Below are 23,808 nucleotides of genomic sequence, written 5' to 3' on the forward strand. Positions count from 1 at the left end.
CCATTCCATTCCATTCCATTTCACTCCATTCCGTTCCGTTCCGTTCCGTTAATTTCCGTTCCGTTCCGTTCTGTTCCATTCCATTCCATTCCATTCCATTCCATTCCATTCCATTCCGTTCTTCTCGGGTTGATACCATTCCATTCCATTCCGTTCCGTTCCGTTCGGTTCCGTTGCGTTGCGTGCCGTTCCGTTCCGTTCCGTTCCATTCCGTTCCGTTCCATTCCATTCCATTCCTTTCCATTCCATTCCGTTCTTCTCGGGTTGATTCCATTCTATTCCATTCCATTCCATTCGATTCCATTCAATTCCATTCCATTCCATTCCATTCCATTCCATTCCATTGCATTCTATTCCATTGAATTCCATTCCATTCCATTCCATTCCATTCCATTCCATTCCATTCCAATCCATTCCATTCTACTCGGGTTGGTTCCATTCCATTCCATTCCATTCCATTCCATTCCATTCCATTCCATTCCATTCCATTCCATTCCATTCCATTTCACTCCATTCCATTCCGTTCCATTCCGTTCCGTTCCATTCCGTTCTGTTCCATTCCGTTCCATTCCATTCCATTCCATTCCATTCCGTTCAACTAGGGTTCATTCCATTCCATTCCATTCCGTTCCGTTCCGTTCCGTTCCGTTCCGTTCCGTTCCGTTCCGTTACGTTCCATTCCATTCCATTCCATTCCATTCCATTCCGATCTACTCGGGTTGATTCCATTCTATTCCATTCCATTCCATTCGATTCCCTTCGATTCCATTCGATTCCATTCCATTCCATTCCATTCCATTCCGTTCCGTTCTACTCCGGTTGATCATTCCATTCCATTCCATTCCGTTGCGTTCCGTTGCGTTCCGTTCTATTCCATTCCATTCCATTCCATTCCATTCCATTCCTTTCCATTCGGTTCCATTCCATTCCATTCCATTCCATTTCACTCCATTCCGTTCCGTTCCGTTCCATTCCGTTCAGTTCCGTTCTATTCGGGTTCGTTCCATTCCGTTCCATTCCATTCCATTCCGTTCTACTCGGGTTGATTCCATTCTATTCCACTCCATTCCATTCAATTCCATTCGATTCCATTCGATTCCATTCGATTCCATTCCATTCCATTCCATTCCATTCCATTGTTTTCCATTGAATTCCATTCCATTCCATTCCATTCCATTCAACTCCATTCCATTCTCATTCTATTCCATTGAATTCCATTCCATTCCATTCCATTCCAATCCATTCCATTCTACACGGGTTGATTCCATTCCATTCCATTCCATTCCATTCCTTTCCATTCCATTCCATTCCATTCCACTCGATTCGATTCGATTCGATTCCATTCCATTCCATTCCATTCCATTCCATTCCATTCCATTCCATTCCACTCTATTCCATTGAATTCCATTCCATTCCATTCCATTCCATTCCATTCCATTCCATTCCATTCCATTCCGTTCTACTCGGGTTGATTCCATTCCATTCCATTCCATTCCATTCCATTCCATTCCATTCCATTCCATTCGATTCCATTCGATTCGATTCGATTCCATTCCATTCCATTCCATTCCATTCCATTCCATTCCATTCCATTTCACTCCATTCCGTTCCGTTCCGTTCCGTTAATTTCCGTTCCGTTCCGTTCTGTTCCATTCCATTCCATTCCATTCCATTCCATTCCATTCCGTTCTTCTCGGGTTGATTCCATTCCATTCCATTCCGTTCCGTTCCGTTCCGTTCCGTTGCGTCGCGTGCCGTTCCGTTCCGTTCCGTTCCATTCCGTTCCGTTCCATTCCATTCCATTCCTTTCCATTCCATTCCGTTCTTCTCGGGTTGATTCCATTCTATTCCATTCCATTCCATTCGATTCCATTCAATTCCATTCGATTCCATTCCATTCCATTCCATTCCATTGCATTCTATTCCATTGAATTCCATTCCATTCCATTCCATTCCATTCCATTCCATTCCATTCCATTCCAATCCATTCCATTCTACTCGGGTTGGTTCCATTCCATTCCATTCCATTCCATTCCATTCCATTCCATTCCATTCCATTCGATTCCATTCCATTCCATTTCACTCCATTCCATTCCGTTCCATTCCGTTCCGTTCCATTCCGTTCTGTTCCATTCCGTTCCATTCCATTCCATTCCGTTCCATTCCGTTCAACTAGGGTTCATTCCATTCCATTCCATTCCGTTCCGTTCCGTTCCGTTCCGTTCCGTTCCGTTCCCTTAGGTTCCATTCCATTCCATTCCATTCCATTCCATTCCGATCTACTCGGGTTGATTCCATTCTATTCCATTCCATTCCATTCGATTCCCTTCGATTCCATTCGATTCCATTCCATTCCATTCCATTCCATTCCGTTCCGTTCTACTCGGGTTGATCATTCCATTCCATTCCATTCCATTCCGTTCTACTCGGGTTGATTCCATTCCATCCCATTCCGTTCCGTTCCATTGCGTTCCGTTCCGTTGCGTTGCGTTCCATTCCGTTCCGTTCCATTCCGTTCCATTCCATTCCATTCCATTCCATTCCATTCCATTCCATTCCGTTCTACTTGGGTTGATTCCATTCTATTCCATTCCATTCCATTCCATTCCATTCAATTCCATTCGATTCCATTCCATTCCATTCCATTGAATTCCATTCCATTCCATTCTATTCCATTGAATTCCATTCCATTGCATTCCATTCCATTCCATTGCATTACATTCCGTTATACTCGGGTTGATTCCATTCCATTCCATTCCATTCCATTCCACTCCATTCCATTCGATTCCATTCGATTCCATTCGATTCGATTCGATTCAATTCGATTCCATTCCATTCCATTCCATTTCTTTCCATTCCATTCCGTTCGATTCCATTCGATTCCATTCCATTCCATTTCACTCCATTCCGTTCCGTTCCGTTCCGTTCCGTTCCGTTCTGTTCCGTTCTACTCAGGTTCGTTCCATTCCATTCCATTCCATTCCATTCCATTCCATTACATTCCGTTCTACTCGGGTTGATCATTCCATTCCATTCCATTCCGTTGCGTTCCGTTCCGTTCCATTCCATTCCATTCCATTCCATTCCATTCCATTCCATTCCGTTCTACTCGGGTTGATTCCATTCTATTCCATTCCATTCCATTCGATTCCATTCCATTCCATTCCATTCCATTCCATTCCATTCCATTCCATTCCATTCCATTCCATTCCGTTCTACTCGGGTTGATTCCATTCCATTCCATTCCATTCCATTCCATTCCATTCCATTCCATTCCATTGCATTCGATTTCACTTCATTCCGTTCCGTTCCATTCCGTTCCGTTCCGTTGTGTTCCATTCTACTCGGGTTCGTTCCGTTCCATTCCATTCCATTCCATTCCATTCTGTTCCGTTCTACTCGGGTTGATCATTCCATTCCATTCGATTCCGTTGCGTTCCGTTCCGTTCCGTTCCATTCCATTCCATTCCATTCCATTCCATTCCATTCCATTCGGTTCCATTCGATTCCATTCCATTCCATTTCACTCCGTTCCGTTCCGTTCCGTTCCGTTACATTCCGTTCAGTTCCGTTCTATTCGGGTTCTTTCCATTCCGTTCCATTCCATTCCATTCCGTTCTACTCGGGTTGATTCCATTCTATTCCACTCCATTCCATTCGATTCCATTCGATTCCATTCGATTCCATTCGATTCCATTCCATTCCATTCCATTCCATTCCATTCCATTCCATTCCCTTCCATTCCATTCTATTCCATTGAATTCCATTCCATTCCATTCCATTCCATTCAACTCCATTCCATTCTCATTCTATTCCATTGAATTCCATTCCATTCCATTCCATTCCAATCCATTCCATTCTACACGGGTTGATTCCATTCCATTCCATTCCATTCCATTCCATTCCATTCCATTCCATTCCATTCCATTCCATTCCATTCCATTCCATTCGATTCCATTCCGTTCCGTTCCATTCCGTTTTGTTCCGTTCCATTAGATTCCATTCCATTCCATTCCATTCCGTTCTACTCGGGTTGATTCCATTCCATCCCATTCCGTTCCGTTCCGTTCCGTTCCGTTCCGTTGCGTTGCGTTCCGTTCCGTTCCGTTGCATTCCGTTCCGTTCCATTCCGTTCCATTCCATTCCATTCCATTCCATTCCATTCCATTCCATTCCATTCCGTTCTACTCGGGTTGATTCCATTCCATTCCATTCCATTACATTCCGTTCCATTCCATTCCATTCCATTTGATTCCATTCGATTCGATTCGATTCCATTCCATTCTATTCCATTCCATTCCATTCGATTCCATTCGATTCCTTTCCATTCCATTTCACTCCATTCCGTTCCGTTCCGTTGCGTTGCGTTCCGTTCCGTTCCGTTGCATTCCGTTCCGTTCCATTCCGTTCCATTCCATTCCATTCCATTCCATTCCATTCCATTCCATTCCATTCCATTCCTTTCTACTCGGGTTGATTCCATTCCATTCCATTCCATTACATTCCGTTCCATTCCATTCCATTCCATTTGATTCCATTCGATTCGATTCGATTCCATTCCATTCTATTCCATTCCATTCCATTCGATTCCATTCGATTCCTTTCCATTCCATTTCACTCCATTCCGTTCCGTTCCGTTGCGTTCCGTTCCGTTCTGTTCCGATCTACTCGGGATCGTTCCATTCCATTCCACTCCATTCCATTCCATTCCATTCCGTTCTACTCGGATTGATCATTCCATTCCATTCCATTCCGTTGCGTTCCGTTCCGTTCCATTCCATTCCATTCTATTCCATTCCATTCCATTCCTTTCCGTTCTACTCGGGTTGATTCCATTCTATTCCATTCCATTCCATTCGATTCCATTCGATTCCATTCCATTCCATTCCATTCCATTCCATTCCATTCCATTCCATTCCATTCCATTCCATTCTATTCCATTGAATTCTATTCCATTCCGTTCCATTCCATTCCATTCCATTCCATTCCATTCCATTCCATTCCATTCCATTCCTTTCTACTGGGGTTGATTCCATTCCATTCCATTCCATTCCTTTCTACTGGGGTTGATTCCATTCCATTCCATTCCATTCCATTCGATTCCATTCGATTCCATTCCATTCCGTTCAACTCGTTTTGATTCCATTCCATCCCATTCCGTTCCGTTCCGTTCCGTTCAGTTCTGTTCCGTTCCATTCCGTTCCATTCCAATCCATTCCATTCCATTCCATTCCGTTCTACTCGGGTTGATTCCATTCCATTCCATTCCATTCCATTCCTTTCCATTCCATTCCATTCCATTCCACTCGATTCGATTCCATTCCATTCCATTCCATTCCATTCCATTCCATTCCATTCCATTCCATTCCACTCTATTCCATTGAATTCCATTCCATTCCATTCCATTCCATTCCATTCCATTCCATTCCATTCCATTCCATTCCGTTCTACTCGTGTTGATTCCATTCCATTCCATTCCATTCCATTCCATTCCATTCCATTCCAATCCATTCGATTCCATTCGATTCGATTCGATTCCATTCCATTCCATTCCATTCCATTCCATTCCATTTCACTCCATTCCGTTCCGTTCCGTTCCGTTAATTTCCGTTCCGTTCCGTTCTGTTCCATTCCATTCCATTCCATTCCATTCCATTCCATTCCATTCCATTCCGTTCTTCTCGGGTTGATACCATTCCATTCCATTCCGTTCCGTTCCGTTCCGTTCCGTTGCGTTGCGTGCCGTTCCGTTCCGTTCCGTTCCATTCCGTTCCGTTCCATTCCATTCCATTCCTTTCCATTCCATTCCGTTCTTCTCGGGTTGATTCCATTCTATTCCATTCCATTCCATTCGATTCCATTCAATTCCATTCGATTCCATTCCATTCCATTCCATTCCATTGCATTCTATTCCATTGAATTCCATTCCATTCCATTCCATTCCATTCCATTCCATTCCAATCCATTCCATTCTACTCGGGTTGGTTCCATTCCATTCCATTCCATTCCATTCCATTCCATTCCATTCCATTCCATTCGATTCCATTCCATTCCATTTCACTCCATTCCATTCCGTTCCATTCCGTTCCGTTCCATTCCGTTCTGTTCCATTCCGTTCCATTCCATTCCATTCCATTCCATTCCGTTCAACTAGGGTTCATTCCATTCCATTCCATTCCGTTCCGTTCCGTTCAGTTCCGTTCCGTTCCGTTCCGTTACGTTCCATTCCATTCCATTCCATTCCATTCCATTCCGATCTACTCGGGTTGATTCCATTCTATTCCATTCCATTCCATTCGATTCCCTTCGATTCCATTCGATTCCCTTCGATTCCATTCGATTCCATTCCATTCCATTCCATTCCATTCCATTCCGTTCCGTTCTACTCGGGTTGATCATTCCATTCCATTCCATTCCGTTGCGTTCCGTTGCGTTCCGTTCCATTCCATTCCATTCCATTCCATTCCATTCCATTCCTTTCCATTCGGTTCCATTCCATTCCATTCCATTCCATTTCACTCCGTTCCGTTCCGTTCCGTTCCATTCCGTTCAGTTCCGTTCTATTCGGGTTCGTTCCATTCCGTTCCATTCCATTCCATTCCGTTCTACTCGGGTTGATTCCATTCTATTCCACTCCATTCCATTCAATTCCATTCGATTCCATTCGATTCCATTCGATTCCATTCCATTCCATTCCATTCCATTCCATTGTTTTCCATTGAATTCCATTCCATTCCATTCCATTCCAATCCATTCCATTCTACACGGGTTGATTCCATTCCATTCCATTCCATTCCATTCCTTTCCATTCCATTCCATTCCATTCCATTCCGTTGCGTTCCGTTCCGTTCCGTTCCATTCCATTCTATTCCATTCCATTCCATTCCATTCCGTTCTACTCGGGTTGATTCAATTCTATTCCATTCCATTCCATTCGATTCCATTCGATTCCATTCCATTCTATTCCATTCCATTCCATTCCATTCCATTCCATTCTATTCCATTGAATTCCATTCCATTCCATTCCATTCCATTCCATTCCATTCCATTCCATTCCATTGCATTCCATTCTATTCCATTGAATTCCATTCCATTCCATTCCATTCCAATACATTCCATTCTACACGGGTTGATTCCATTCCATTGCATTCCATTCCATTCCATTCCATTCCATTCCATTCGATTCGATTCCATTCCATTCCATTCCATTCCATTCGATTCCATTCCATTCCATTTCACTCCATTCCGTTCCGTTCCGTTCCGTTCCGTTCCGTTGCGTTGCGTTCCGTTCCGTTCCGTTCCGTTCCGTTCCGGTCCATTCCATTCCGTTCCATTCCCTTCCGTTCTACCCGGGTTGATTCCATTCCATTCCATTCCATTCCGTTCCTTTCCGTTCCGATCCGTTCCGTTCTGTTGCGTTGCGTTCCGTTCCGTTCCGTTCCGTTCCATTCCGTTCCATTCCATTCCATTCCATTCCATTCCATTCCATTCCATTCCATTCCGTTCTACTCGGGTTGATTCCATTCTATTCCATTCCATTCCATTCGATTCCATTCAATTCCATTCGATTCCATTTAATTCCATTCCATTCCATTCCATTCCACTCCATTCTACTCCATTGAATTCCATTCCATTCCATTCCATTCCATTCCATTCCATTCCATTCCATACCATTCCATTCCATTCCATTCCATTCCATTCCATTCCGTTCTACTCGGGTTGATTCCATTCCATTCCATTCCATTCCATTCCAATCCATTCCATTCCATTTCATTCCATTCGATTCGATTCGATTCGAATTCCATTCCAATCCATTCCATTCTACACGGGTTGATTCCATTCCATTCCATTCCATTCCATTCCATTCGATTCCATTCGATTCGATTCAATTTGATTCGATTACATTCTATTCCATTCCATTCCATTCCATTCCATTCCATTCGATTCCGTTCGATTCCATTCCATTCCATTTCACTCCATTCCGTTCCGTTAAGTTCCGTTCTGTTGCGTTGCGTTCCGTTCCGTTCCGTTCCGTTCCGTTCCTTTCCATTCCTTTCCATTCCGTTCTACTCGGGTTGATTCCATTCCATTCCATTCCGTTCCGTTCCGTTCCGATCCGTTCCGTTCCATTCCGTTCTATTCCATTCCATTCCATTCCATTCCATTCCATTCCATTCCATTCCATTCCGTTCTACTCGGGTTGATTCCATTCTATTCCATTCCATTCCATTCGATTCCATTCAATTCCATTCGATTCCATTTAATTCCATTCCATTCCATTCCATTCCATTCCATTCCATTCCATTCCGTTCCATTCCTTTCCGTTCTACTCGGGTTGATTCCATTCCATTCCATTCCATTCCACTCCATTCCATTCCATTGCATTCCATTCGATTCGATTCCATTCCTTTCCATTCCATTCCATTCCATTCCATTCGATTCCATTCGATTCCATTCCATTCCCTTCGATTCGATTCTATTCGATTCGATTCCATTCCATTCCATTCCATTCCATTCCATACCATTCCTTTCCTTTCTACTCGGGTTCATTCCATTCCATTCCGTTCCGTTCCATTCCGTTCCGTTCCGTTCCGTTCTGTTCCGTTCTACTCGGGTACGTTCCATTCCATTCCATTCCATTCCATTCCATTCCATTCCATTCCGTTCTACTCGGGTTGATCATTCCATTCCATTCCATTCCGTTGCGCTCCGTTCCATTCCGTTCCGTTCCATTCCATTCCATTCCATTCCATTCGGTTCCATTCGATTCCATTCCATTCCATTTCACTCCGTTCCGTTCCGTTCTGTTCCGTTCCATTCCGTTCAGTTCCGTTCTATTCGGGTTCGTTCCATTCCGTTCCATTCCATTCCATTCCGTTCTACTCGGGTTGATTCCATTCTATTCCACTCCATTCCATTCAATTACATTCGATTCCATTCGATTCCATTCCATTCCATTCCATTCCATTCCATTCCATTCCATTCCATTCCATTCCATTCCATTCCATTCCATTCCATTCTATTCCATTGAATTCCATTCCATTCCATTCCATTCCATTCTATTCCATTCCATTCCATTCCATTCCATTCCAATCCATTACATTCTACACGGGTTGATTCCATTCCATTCCATTCCATTCCATTCCATTCCATTCCATTCCATTCCATTCCATTCCATTCGATTCCATTCGATTCCATTCGATTCGACTCGATTCCATTCCACTCCATTCCATTCCATTCCATTCCATTTCACTCCATTCCGTTCCGTTCCGTTCCGTTCCATTGCGTTGCGTTCCGTTCCGTTCCGTTCCGTTCCGTTCCGGTCCATTCCATTCCATTCCATTCCATTCCGTTCTACTCGGGTTGATTCCATTCCATTCCATTCCGTTCAGTTCCGTTCCGTTCCGTTCCATTCCGTTGCGTTGGGTTGCGTTCCGTTCCGTTCCATTCCATTCCATTCCATTCCATTCCATTCCATTCCATTCCATTCCATTCCATTCCATTCGATTCCATTCAATTCGATTCCATTCCATTCCATTCCATTCCTTTCCATTCCATTCCATTCCATTCCATTCCGTTTCTCTCGGGTTCATTCCATTCCATTCCGTGCCGTTCCGTTCCGTTCCATTCCGTTCTGTTCCATTCCGTTCCATTCCATTCCATTCCATTCCATTCCATTCCGTTCTACTCGGGTTGATTCCATTCTATTCCATTCCATTCCATTCCATTCCATTCCATTCCATTCCATTCCATTCCATTCCATTCCATTCCACTCCTCTCCACTCCACTGCACTCCACTCCACTCCACTCCACTCCACTCCAGTCGGGTTGATTCCATTGCATTCCATTCCATTCCATTCCATTCCATTCCATTCCATTCCATTCCATTCCGTTCCATTCCATTCCATTCCATTCGATTCCATTCCATTCCATTCCATTCCATTCCATTCGATTCCATTCCATTCCATTCCATTCCATTCCATTCCAATCCATTCCATTCTACTCGGGTTGATTCCATTCCATTCCATTCCATTCCATTCCATTCCATTCCATTCCATTCCTTTCCATTCCATTCCTTTCCATTCCATTCGGTTCCATTCGATTCCATTCCATTCCATTTCACTCCGTTCCGTTCCGTTCCGTTCCGTTCTACTCGGGTTTATTCCATTATATTCCATTCCATTCCATTCCATTCGATTCCATTCCATTCCATTCCATTCCATTCCATTCCATTCCATTCCATTCCATTCCATTCCATTCCATTCCGTTCTACTCGGGTTGATTCCAGTCCATTCCATTCCATTCCATTCCATTCCATTCCATTCCATTCCATTCCATTCCATTCCATTCAATTCCATTCGATTCGATTCGATTCGATTCCATTCCATTCCATTCCATTCCATTCCATTCCATTCTACTCGGGTTGATTCCATTCCATTCCATTCCATTCCATTCCATTCCGTTCGGTTCCTTTCGATTCCATTCGATTCCATTCCATTCCATTCCATTCCATTCCATTCCATTCCATTCCATTCCTTTCCATTCCATTCCATTCCGTTCTACTCGGATTGATTCCTTTCCATTCCATTCCATTCCATTCCATTCCATTCGATTCCATTCCATTCCATTCCATTCCATTCCAATCCATTCCTTTCTACTCGGGTTGATTCCATTCCATTCCATTCCATTCCAATCCATTCCATTCCAATCGATTCCATTTGATTCCATTCCACTCCATTTCACTCCATTCCATTCCGTTCCGTTCCTTTCCATTCCGTTCTGTTCTACTCATGTTCATTCCATTCCATTGCATTCCATTCCATTCCATTCCATTCCATTCCGTTCTACTCGGGTTGATCATTCCATTCCATTCCATTCCGTTGCGTTCCATTCCGTTCCGTTCAGTTCCATTCCATTCCATTCCATTCCATTCCATTCCATTCCATTCCATTCCATTCCATTCCATTCCATACCATTCCATTACATTCCATTCCGTTCTACTCGGGTTGATTCCATTCTATTCCATTCCATTCCATTCGATTCCATTCAATTCCATTCGATTCCATTGCATTCCATTCCATTCCATTCCATTCCATTCCATTCCATTCCATTCCATTCCATTGAATTCCATTCCATTCCATTCCATTCCATTCCATTCCATTCCATTCCATTCCATTCTATTCGGGTTGATTCCATTCCATTCCATTCCATTCCATTCCATTCCATTCCATTCCATTCCATTCCATTCGATTCCCTTCGCTTCCATTCGATTCGATTCCATTCCATTCCATTCCATTCCATTCCATTCCGTTCTACTCGGGTTCATTCCATTCCATTCCATTCCATCCCGTTCCGTTCCATTCCGTTCTGTTCCATTCTGTTCCATTCCATTCCATTCCATTCCATTCCATTCCATTCCATTCCATTCCTTTCTACTCGGGTTGATTCCATTCCATTGCGTTCCATTCCATTCCATTCCATTCAATTCCATTCGATTCCATTCCATTCCATTCCATTCGATTCCATTCCATTCCATTCCACTCCATTCTATTCCATTGAATTCCATTCCATTCCATTCCATTCCATTCCATTCCATTCCATTCCATTCCATTCCATTCCATTCCATTCCGTTACATTCCTTTCCGTTCTACTCGGGTTGATTCAATTCCATTCCATTCCATTCGATTCCATTCGATTCCATTCGATTCTATTCCATTCGATTCGATTCCATTCCATTCCATTCCATTCCATTCCATTCCATTGCATTCCTTTACATTCGATTCCATTCGATTCCATTCCATTCCATTTCACTCCATTCCGTTCCGTTCCGTTCCGTTCTGTTCCATTCCGTTCTGTTCCGCTCTTCTCGTGTTCATTTCATTCCATTCCATTCAATTCCATTCCATTCCATTCCATTCCATTCCATTCCATTCCGTTCTACTCGGGTTGATCATTTCATTCCATTCCATTCCGTTGCATTCCGTTCCGTTCCGTTCCGTTCCATTCCATTCCATTCCATTCCAATCCATTCCATTCCATTCCATTCCATTCCATTCCGTTCAACTCGGGTTGATTCCATTCTATTTCATTCCATTCCATTCGATTCCATTCGATTCCATTCGATTCCATTCCATTCCATTCCATTCCATTCCATTCTATGCCATTGAATTCCATTCCATTCCCTTCCATTATATTCCATTCTATTCCATTCCATTCCGTTCTACTCGGATTGATTCCATTCTATTCCATTCCATTCCATTCCATTCCATTCTATTCCATTGAATTCCATTCCATTCCATTCCATTCCAATACATTCCATTCTACACGGGTTGATTCCATTCCATTGCATTCCATTCCATTCCATTCCATTCCATTCCATTCGATTCGATTCCATTCCATTCCATTCCATTCCATTCGATTCCATTCCATTCCATTTCACTCCATTCCGTTCCGTTCCGTTCCGTTCCGTTCCGTTGCGTTGCGTTCCGTTCCGTTCCGTTCCGTTCCGTTCCGTTCCGTTCCATTCCATTCCGTTCCATTCCCTTCCGTTCTACCCGGGTTGATTCCATTCCATTCCATTCCGTTCCTTTCCGTTCCGATCCGTTCCGTTCTGTTGCGTTGCGTTCCGTTCCGTTCCGTTCCGTTCCATTCCGTTCCATTCCATTCCATTCCATTCCATTCCATTCCATTCCATTCCGTTCTACTCGGGTTGATTCCATTCTATTCCATTCCATTCCATTCGATTCCATTCAATTCCATTCGATTCCATTTAATTCCATTCCATTCCATTCCATTCCACTCCATTCTACTCCATTGAATTCCATTCCATTCCATTCCATTCCATTCCATTCCATTCCATTCCATTCCATACCATTCCATTCCATTCCATTCCATTCCATTCCGTTCTACTCGGGTTGATTCCATTCCATTCCATTCCATTCCATTCCAATCCATTCCATTCCATTTCATTCCATTCGATTCGATTCGATTCGAATTCCATTCCAATCCATTCCATTCTACACGGGTTGATTCCATTCCATTCCATTCCATTCCATTCCATTCGATTCCATTCGATTCGATTCAATTTGATTCGATTACATTCTATTCCATTCCATTCCATTCCATTCCATTCCATTCGATTCCGTTCGATTCCATTCCATTCCATTTCACTCCATTCCGTTCCGTTAAGTTCCGTTCTGTTGCGTTGCGTTCCGTTCCGTTCCGTTCCGTTCCGTTCCTTTCCATTCCTTTCCATTCCGTTCTACTCGGGTTGATTCCATTCCATTCCATTCCGTTCCGTTCCGTTCCAATCCTTTCCGTTCCATTCCGTTCTATTCCATTCCATTCCATTCCATTCCATTCCATTCCATTCCATTCCATTCCATTCCGTTCTACTCGGGTTGATTCCATTCTATTCCATTCCATTCCATTCGATTCCATTCAATTCCATTCGATTCCATTTAATTCCATTCCATTCCATTCCATTCCATTCCATTCCATTCCATTCCGTTCCATTCCTTTCCGTTCTACTCGGGTTGATTCCATTCCATTCCATTCCATTCCACTCCATTCCATTCCATTGCATTCCATTCGATTCGATTCCATTCCTTTCCATTCCATTCCATTCGATTCCATTCGATTCCATTCCATTCCCTTCGATTCGATTCTATTCGATTCGATTCCATTCCATTCCATTCCATTCCATTCCATACCATTCCTTTCCTTTCTACTCGGGTTCATTCCATTCCATTCCGTTCCGTTCCATTCCGTTGCGTTCCGTTCCGTTCTGTTCCGTTCTACTCGGGTACGTTCCATTCCATTCCATTCCATTCCATTCCATTCCATTCCATTCCGTTCTACTCGGGTTGATCATTCCATTCCATTCCATTCCGTTGCGCTCCGTTCCATTCCGTTCCGTTCCATTCCATTCCATTCCATTCCATTCGGTTCCATTCGATTCCATTCCATTCCATTTCACTCCGTTCCGTTCCGTTCTGTTCCGTTCCATTCCGTTCAGTTCCGTTCTATTCGGGTTCGTTCCATTCCGTTCCATTCCATTCCATTCCGTTCTACTCGGGTTGATTCCATTCTATTCCACTCCATTCCATTCAATTACATTCGATTCCATTCGATTCCATTCCATTCCATTCCATTCCATTCCATTCCATTCCATTCCATTCCATTCTATTCCATTGAATTCCATTCCATTCCATTCCATTCCATTCTATTCCATTCCATTCCATTCCATTCCATTCCAATCCATTACATTCTACACGGGTTGATTCCATTCCATTCCATTCCATTCCATTCCATTCCATTCCATTCCATTCCATTCCATTCCATTCCATTCCATTCCATTCGATTCCATTCGATTCCATTCGATTCGACTCGATTCCATTCCATTCCATTCCATTCCATTCCATTCCATTTCACTCCATTCCGTTCCGTTCCGTTCCGTTCCATTGCGTTGCGTTCCGTTCCGTTCCGTTCCGTTCCGTTCCGGTCCATTCCATTCCATTCCATTCCATTCCGTTCTACTCGGGTTGATTCCATTCCATTCCATTCCGTTCAGTTCCGTTCCGTTCCGTTCCGTTCCGTTGCGTTGGGTTGCGTTCCGTTCCGTTCCATTCCATTCCATTCCATTCCATTCCATTCCATTCCATTCCATTCCATTCCATTCGATTCCATTCAATTCGATTCCATTCCATTCCATTCCATTCCTTTCCATTCCATTCCATTCCATTCCATTCCGTTTCTCTCGGGTTCATTCCATTCCATTCCGTGCCGTTCCGTTCCGTTCCATTCCGTTCTGTTCCATTCCGTTCCATTCCATTCCATTCCATTCCATTCCATTCCGTTCTACTCGGGTTGATTCCATTCTATTCCATTCCATTCCATTCCATTCCATTCCATTCCATTCCATTCCATTCCATTCCATTCCACTCCTCTCCACTCCACTGCACTCCACTCCACTCCACTCCACTCCACTCCAGTCGGGTTGATTCCATTGCATTCCATTCCATTCCATTCCATTCCATTCCATTCCATTCCATTCTATTCCGTTCCATTCCATTCCATTCCATTCGATTCCATTCCATTCCATTCCATTCCATTCCATTCGATTCCATTCCATTCCATTCCATTCCATTCCATTCCAATCCATTCCATTCTACTCGGGTTGATTCCATTCCATTCCATTCCATTCCATTCCATTCCATTCCATTCCATTCTATTCCATTCCATTCCATTCCTTTCCATTCCATTCCTTTCCATTCCATTCGGTTCCATTCGATTCCATTCCATTCCATTTCACTCCGTTCCGTTCCGTTCCGTTCCGTTCTACTCGGGTTGATTCCATTATATTCCATTCCATTCCATTCCATTCGATTCCATTCCATTCCATTCCATTCCATTCCATTCCATTCCATTCCATTCCATTCCATTCCATTCCATTCCGTTCTACTCGGGTTGATTCCAGTCCATTCCATTCCATTCCATTCCATTCCATTCCATTCCATTCCATTCCATTCCATTCGATTCCATTCAATTCCATTCGATTCGATTCGATTCCATTCCATTCCATTCCATTCCATTCCATTCCATTCCATTCCATTCTACTCGGGTTGATTCCATTCCATTCCATTCCATTCCATTCCGTTCCGTTCGGTTCCTTTCGATTCCATTCGATTCCATTCCATTCCATTCCATTCCATTCCATTCCATTCCATTCCTTTCCATTCCATTCCATTCCGTTCTACTCGGATTGATTCCTTTCCATTCCATTCCATTCCATTCCATTCCATTCGATTCCATTCCATTCCATTCCATTCCATTCCAATCCATTCCTTTCTACTCGGGTTGATTCCATTCCATTCCATTCCATTCCAATCCATTCCATTCCAATCGATTCCATTTGATTCCATTCCACTCCATTTCACTCCATTCCATTCCGTTCCGTTCCTTTCCGTTCCGTTCTGTTCTACTCATGTTCATTCCATTCCATTGCATTCCATTCCATTCCATTCCATTCCATTCCGTTCTACTCGGGTTGATCATTCCATTCCATTCCATTCCGTTGCGTTCCATTCCGTTCCGTTCAGTTCCATTCCATTCCATTCCATTCCATTCCATTCCATTCCATTCCATTCCATTCCATTCCATACCATTCCATTCCATTCCATTCCGTTCTACTCGGGTTGATTCCATTCTATTCCATTCCATTCCATTCGATTCCATTCAAATCCATTCGATTCCATTGCATTCCATTCCATTCCATTCCATTCCATTCCATTCCATTCCATTCCATTCCATTGAATTCCATTCCATTCCATTCCATTCCATTCCATTCCATTCCATTCCATTCGATTCCCTTCGCTTCCATTCGATTCGATTCCATTCCATTCCATTCCATTCCATTCCATTCCGTTCTACTCGGGTTCATTCCATTCCATTCCATTCCATCCCGTTCCGTTCCATTCCGTTCTGTTCCATTCTGTTCCATTCCATTCCATTCCATTCCATTCCATTCCATTCCATTCCATTCCATTCCATTCCTTTCTACTCGGGTTGATTCCATTCCATTGCGTTCCATTCCATTCCATTCCATTCAATTCCATTCGATTCCATTCCATTCCATTCCATTCGATTCCATTCCATTCCATTCCACTCCATTCTATTCCATTGAATTCCATTCCATTCCATTCCATTCCATTCCATTCCATTCCATTCCATTCCATTCCATTCCATTCCGTTACATTCCTTTCCGTTCTACTCGGGTTGATTCAATTCCATTCCATTCCATTCGATTCCATTCGATTCCATTCGATTCTATTCCATTCGATTCGATTCCATTCCATTCCATTCCATTCCATTCCATTCCATTGCATTCCATTACATTCGATTCCATTCGATTCCATTCCATTCCATTTCACTCCATTCCGTTCCGTTCCGTTCCGTTCTGTTCCATTCCGTTCTGTTCCGCTCTTCTCGTGTTCATTTCATTCCATTCCATTCCATTCCATTCCATTCCATTCCATTCCATTCCATTCCGTTCTACTCGGGTTGATCATTTCATTCCATTCCATTCCGTTGCATTCCGTTCCGTTCCGTTCCGTTCCATTCCATTCCATTCCATTCCAATCCATTCCATTCCATTCCATTCCATTCCATTCCGTTCAACTCGGGTTGATTCCATTCTATTTCATTCCATTCCATTCGATTCCATTCGATTCCATTCGATTCCATTCCATTCCATTCCATTCCATTCCATTCCATTCTATGCCATTGAATTCCATTCCATTCCCTTCCATTATATTCCATTCCATTCCATTCCATTCCGTTCTACTCGGGTTGATTCCATTGCATTCCATTCCATTCCATTCCATTCCATTTCGCTCCGTTCCATTCCGTTCCGTTCAGTTCCGTTCTACTCGGGTTCGTTCCATTCCGTTCCATTCCATTCCATTCCGTTCTACTCGGGTTGATTCCATTCTATTCCACTCCATTCCATTCGATTCCTTTCGATTCCATTCGATTCCATTCCATTCCATTCCATTCCATTCCATTCCATTCCATTCTATTCCATTGAGTTCCATTCCATTCCATTCCATTCCATTCCATTCCATTCCGTTCCATTCCATTCCATTCCATTCCATTCTATTCCATTGAATTCCATTCCATTCCATTCCATTCCAATCCATTCCATTCTACACGGGTTGATTCCATTCCATTCCATTCCATTCCATTCCATTCCATTCTATTCCATTCCATTCCATTCCATTCCATTCCATTCCGTTCTACTCGGGTTGATTCCATTCCATTCCATTCCATTCCACTCCATTCCATTCCATTCCATTCGCTTCCATTCGATTCCATTCCATTCCATTTCACTCCGTTCTGTTCCGTTCCGTTCCTTTCTGTTCAGTTCCGTTCTACTCGGGTTCGTTCCATTCCGTTCCATTCCATTCCATTCCGTTCTACTCGGGTTCATTCCATTCCATTCCATTCCATCCCGTTCCGTTCCATTCCGTTCTGTTCCATTCTGTTCCATTCCATTCCATTCCATTCCATTCCATTCCATTCCATTCCATTCCATTCCTTTCTACTCGGGTTGATTCCATTCCATTGCGTTCCATTCCATTCCATTCCATTCAATTCCATTCGATTCCATTCCATTCCATTCCATTCGATTCCATTCCATTCCATTCCACTCCATTCTATTCCATTGAATTCCATTCCATTCCATTCCATTCCATTCCATTCCATTCCATTCCATTCCATTCCATTCCATTCCATTCCGTTACATTCCTTTCCGTTCTACTCGGGTTGATTCAATTCCATTCCATTCCATTCGATTCCATTCGATTCCATTCGATTCTATTCCATTCGATTCGATTCCATTCCATTCCATTCCATTCCATTCCATTCCATTGCATTCCATTACATTCGATTCCATTCGATTCCATTCCATTCCATTTCACTCCATTCCGTTCCGTTCCGTTCCGTTCTGTTCCATTCCGTTCTGTTCCGCTCTTCTCGTGTTCATTTCATTCCATTCCATTCAATTCCATTCCATTCCATTCCATTCCATTCCATTCCATTCCATTCCATTCCGTTCTACTCGGGTTGATCATTTCATTCCATTCCATTCCGTTGCATTCCGTTCCGTTCCGTTCCGTTCCATTCCATTCCATTCCATTCCAATCCATTCCATTCCATTCCATTCCATTCCATTCCGTTCAACTCGGGTTGATTCCATTCTATTTCATTCCATTCCATTCGATTCCATTCGATTCCATTCCATTCCATTCCATTCCATTCCATTCCATTCCATTCCATTCTATGCCATTGAATTCCATTCCATTCCCTTCCATTATATTCCATTCCATTCCATTCCATTCCGTTCTACTCGGGTTGATTCCATTGCATTCCATTCCATTCCATTCCATTCCATTTCGCTCCGTTCCATTCCGTTCCGTTCAGTTCCGTTCTACTCGGGTTCTTTCCATTCCGTTCCATTCCATTCCATTCCGTTCTACTCGGGTTGATTCCATTCTATTCCACTCCATTCCATTCGATTCCTTTCGATTCCATTCGATTCCATTCCATTCCATTCCATTCCATTCCATTCCATTCCATTCTATTCCATTGAGTTCCATTCCATTCCATTCCATTCCATTCCATTCCGTTCCATTCCATTCCATTCCATTCCATTCTATTCCATTGAATTCCATTCCATTCCATTCCATTCCAATCCATTCCATTCTACACGGGTTGATTCCATTCCATTCCATTCCATTCCATTCCATTCCATTCCATTCCATTCCATTCCATTCCATTCCATTCCGTTCTACTCGGGTTGATTCCATTCCATTCCATTCCATTCCATTCCATTCGCTTCCATTCGATTCCATTCCATTCCATTTCACTCCGTTCCGTTCCGTTCCGTTCCTTTCTGTTCAGTTCCGTTCTACTCGGGTTCGTTCCATTCCGTTCCATTCCATTCCATTCCGTTCTACTCGGGTTGATTCCATTCTATTCCACTCCATTCCATTCAATTCCATTCGATTCCATTCGATTCCATTCCATTCCATTCCATTCCATTCCATTCCATTCCATTCCATTCTATTCCAATGAATTCCATTCCATTCCATTCCATTCCATTCCATTGAATTCCATTCCATTCCATTCCATTCCATTCCAATCCATTCCATTCTACACAGGTTTATTCCATTCCATTCCATTCCGTTCTACTCGGGTTGATTCCATTCCATTCCATTCCATTCCATTCCATTCCATTCCATTCGATTCCGTTCGATTCCATTCGATTCGATTCCATTCCTTTCCATTCCATTCCATTCCATTCCATTCCATTCCGTTCTACTCGTGATCATTAAATTCTATTCAGTTCCATTCCGTTCCGTTCCATTCCGTTCTGTTCCATTCCGTTCCATTACATTCCATTCCATCCCATTCCGTTCTACTTGGGTTGATTCCATTCCATTCCGTTCCGTTCCGTTCCGTTCCGTTCCGTTGCGTTCCATTCTGTTCGGTTCCGTTCCGTTCCGTTCCATTCCGTTCCATTCCATTCCATTCCATTCCATTCCATTCCATTCCATTCCGTTCTACTTGGGTTGATTCCATTCTATTCCATTCCATTCCATTCCATTCCATTCAATTCCATTCGATTCCATTCCATTCCATTCCATTCAATTCCATTCCATTCCATTCCATTCTATTCCATTGAATTCCATTCCATTGCATTCCATTCCATTCCATTGCATTACATTCCGTTATACTCGGGTTGATTCCATTCCATTCCATTCCATTCCATTCCACTCCATTCCATTCGATTCCATTCGATTCCATTCGATTCGATTCGATTCAATTCGATTCCATTCCATTCCATTCCATTTCTTTCCATTCCATTCCATTCGATTCCATTCGATTCCTTTCCATTCCATTTCACTCCATTCCGTTCCGTTCCGTTCCGTTCCGTTCCGTTCTGTTCCGTTCTACTCAGGTTCGTTCCATTCCATTCCATTCCATTCCATTCCATTCCATTACATTCCGTTCTACTCGGGTTGATCATTCCATTCCATTCCATTCCGTTGCGTTCCGTTCCGTTCCATTCCATTCCATTCCATTCCATTCCATTCCATTCCATTCCGTTCTACTCGGGTTGATTCCATTCTATTCCATTCCATTCCATTCGATTCCATTCCATTCCATTCCATTCCATTCCATTCCATTCCATTCCATTCCATTCCATTCCGGTCTACTCGGGTTGATTCCATTCCATTCCATTCCATTCCATTCCATTCCATTCCATTCCATTGCATTCGATTTCACTTCATTCCGTTCCGTTCCATTCCGTTCCGTTCCGTTGTGTTCCATTCTACTCGGGTTCGTTCCGTTCCATTCCATTCCATTCCATTCCATTCTGTTCCGTTCTACTCGGGTTGATCATTCCATTCCATTCGATTCCGTTGCGTTCCGTTCCGTTCCGTTCCATTCCATTCCATTCCATTCCATTCCATTCCATTCCATTCCATTCGGTTCCATTCGATTCCATTCCATTCCATTTCACTCCGTTCCGTTCCGTTCCGTTCCGTTACATTCCGTTCAGTTCCGTTCTATTCGGGTTCTTTCCATTCCGTTCCATTCCATTCCATTCCGTTCTACTCGGGTTGATTCCATTCTATTCCACTCCATTCCATTCGATTCCATTCGATTCCATTCGATTCCATTCGATTCCATTCCATTCCATTCCATTCCATTCCATTCCATTCCCTTCCATTCCATTCTATTCCATTGAATTCCATTCCATTCCATTCCATTCCATTCAACTCCATTCCATTCTCATTCTATTCCATTGAATTCCATTCCATTCCATTCCATTCCAATCCATTCCATTCTACACGGGTTGATTCCATTCCATTCCATTCCATTCCATTCCATTCCATTCCATTCCATTCCATTCCATTCCATTCCATTCCATTCCATTCCATTCCATTCCATTCGTTTCCATTCCGTTCCTTTCCATTCCGTTTTGTTCCGTTCCATTAGATTCCATTCCATTCCATTCCATTCCGTTCTACTCGGGTTGATTCCATTCCATCCCATTCCGTTCCGTTCCGTTCCGTTCCGTTCCGTTGCGTTGCGTTCCGTTCCGTTCCGTTGCATTCCGTTCCGTTCCATTCCGTTCCATTCCATTCCATTCCATTCCATTCCATTCCATTCCATTCCATTCCGTTCTACTCGGGTTGATTCCATTCCATTCCATTCCATTCCATTCCGTTCTATTCCATTCCATTCCATTTGATTCCATTCGATTCGATTCGATTCCATTCCATTCTATTCCATTCCATTCCATTCGATTCCATTCGATTCCTTTCCATTCCATTTCACTCCATTCCGTTCCGTTCCGTTGCGTTCCGTTCCGTTCTGTTCCGATCTACTCGGGATCGTTCCATTCCATTCCACTCCATTCCATTCCATTCCATTCCGTTCTACTCGGATTGATCATTCCATTCCATTCCATTCCGTTGCGTTCCGTTCCATTCCATTCCATTCCATTCTATTCCATTCCATTCCATTCCATTCCGTTCTACTCGGGTTGATTCCATTCTATTCCATTCCATTCCATTCGATTCCATTCGATTCCATTCCATTCCATTCCATTCCATTCCATTCCATTCCATTCCATTCCATTCTATTCCGTTCCGTTCCATTCCATTCCATTCCATTCCATTCCATTCCATTCCATTCCATTCCTTTCTACTGGGGTTGATTCCATTCCATTCCATTCCATTCCTTTCTACTGGGGTTGATTCCATTCCATTCCATTCCATTCCATTCCATTCCATTCGATTCCATTAGATTCCATTCCATTCCGTTCTACTCGTTTTGATTCCATTCCATCCCATTCCGTTCCGTTCCGTTCCATTCAGTTCTGTTCCGTTCCATTCCGTTCCATTCCAATCCATTCCATTCCATTCCATTCCGTTCTACTCGGGTTGATTCCATTCCATTCCATTCCATTCCATTCCTTTCCATTCCATTCCATTCCATTCCACTCGATTCGATTCCATTCCATTCCATTCCATTCCATTCCATTCCATTCCATTCCATTCCATTCCATTCCGTTCTACTCGTGTTGATTCCATTCCATTCCATTCCATTCCATTCCGTTCTACTCGTGTTGATTCCATTCCATTCCATTCCATTCCATTCCATTCCATTCCATTCCAATCCATTCGATTCCATTCGATTCGATTCGATTCCATTCCATTCCATTCCATTCCATTCCATTCCATTCCATTTCACACCATTGCGTTCCGTTCCGTTCCGTTAATTTCCGTTCCGTTCCGTTCCGTTCCATTCCATTCCATTCCATTCCATTCCATTCCATTCCATTCCATTCCATTCCGTTCTCCTCGGGTTGATACCATTCCATTCCATTCCGTTCCGTTCCGTTCCGTTCCGTTGCGATGCGTGCCGTTCCGTTCCGTTCCGTTCCATTCCGTTCCGTTCCATTCCATTCCATTCCTTTCCATTCCATTCCGTTCTTCTCGGGTTGATTCCATTCTATTCCATTCCATTCCATTCGATTCCATTCAATTCCATTCGATTCCATTCCATTCCTTTCCATTCCATTGCATTCTATTCCATTGAATTCCATTCCATTCCATTCCATTCCATTCCATTCCATTCCAATCCATTCCATTCTACTCGGGTTGGTTCCATTCCATTCCATTCCATTCCATTCCATTCCATTCCATTCCATTCCATTCGATTCCATTCCATTCCATTTCACTCCATTCCATTCCGTTCCATTCCGTTCCGTTCCATTCCGTTCTGTTCCATTCCGTTCCATTCCATTCCATTCCATTCCATTCCGTTCAACTAGGGTTCATTCCATTCCATTCCATTCCGTTCCGTTCCGTTCAGTTCCGTTCCGTTCCGTTCCGTTACGTTCCATTCCATTCCATTCCATTCCATTCCATTCCGATCTACTCTGGTTGATTCCATTCTATTCCATTCCATTCCATTCGATTCCCTTCGATTCCATTCGATTCCCTTCGATTCCATTCGATTCCATTCCATTCCATTCCATTCCATTCCATTCCGTTCCGTTCTACTCGGGTTGATCATTCCATTCCATTCCATTCCGTTGCGTTCCGTTGCGTTCCGTTCCATTCCATTCCATTCCATTCCATTCCATTCCATTCCTTTCCATTCGGTTCCATTCCATTCCATTCCATTCCATTTCACTCCGTTCCGTTCCGTTCCGTTCCATTCCGTTCA

The sequence above is a fragment of the Gorilla gorilla genome, chromosome 18, assembly GCF_029281585.2.
Source record: "Gorilla gorilla gorilla isolate KB3781 chromosome 18, NHGRI_mGorGor1-v2.1_pri, whole genome shotgun sequence".
In the NCBI taxonomy this organism is placed as follows: domain Eukaryota; kingdom Metazoa; phylum Chordata; class Mammalia; order Primates; family Hominidae; genus Gorilla; species Gorilla gorilla.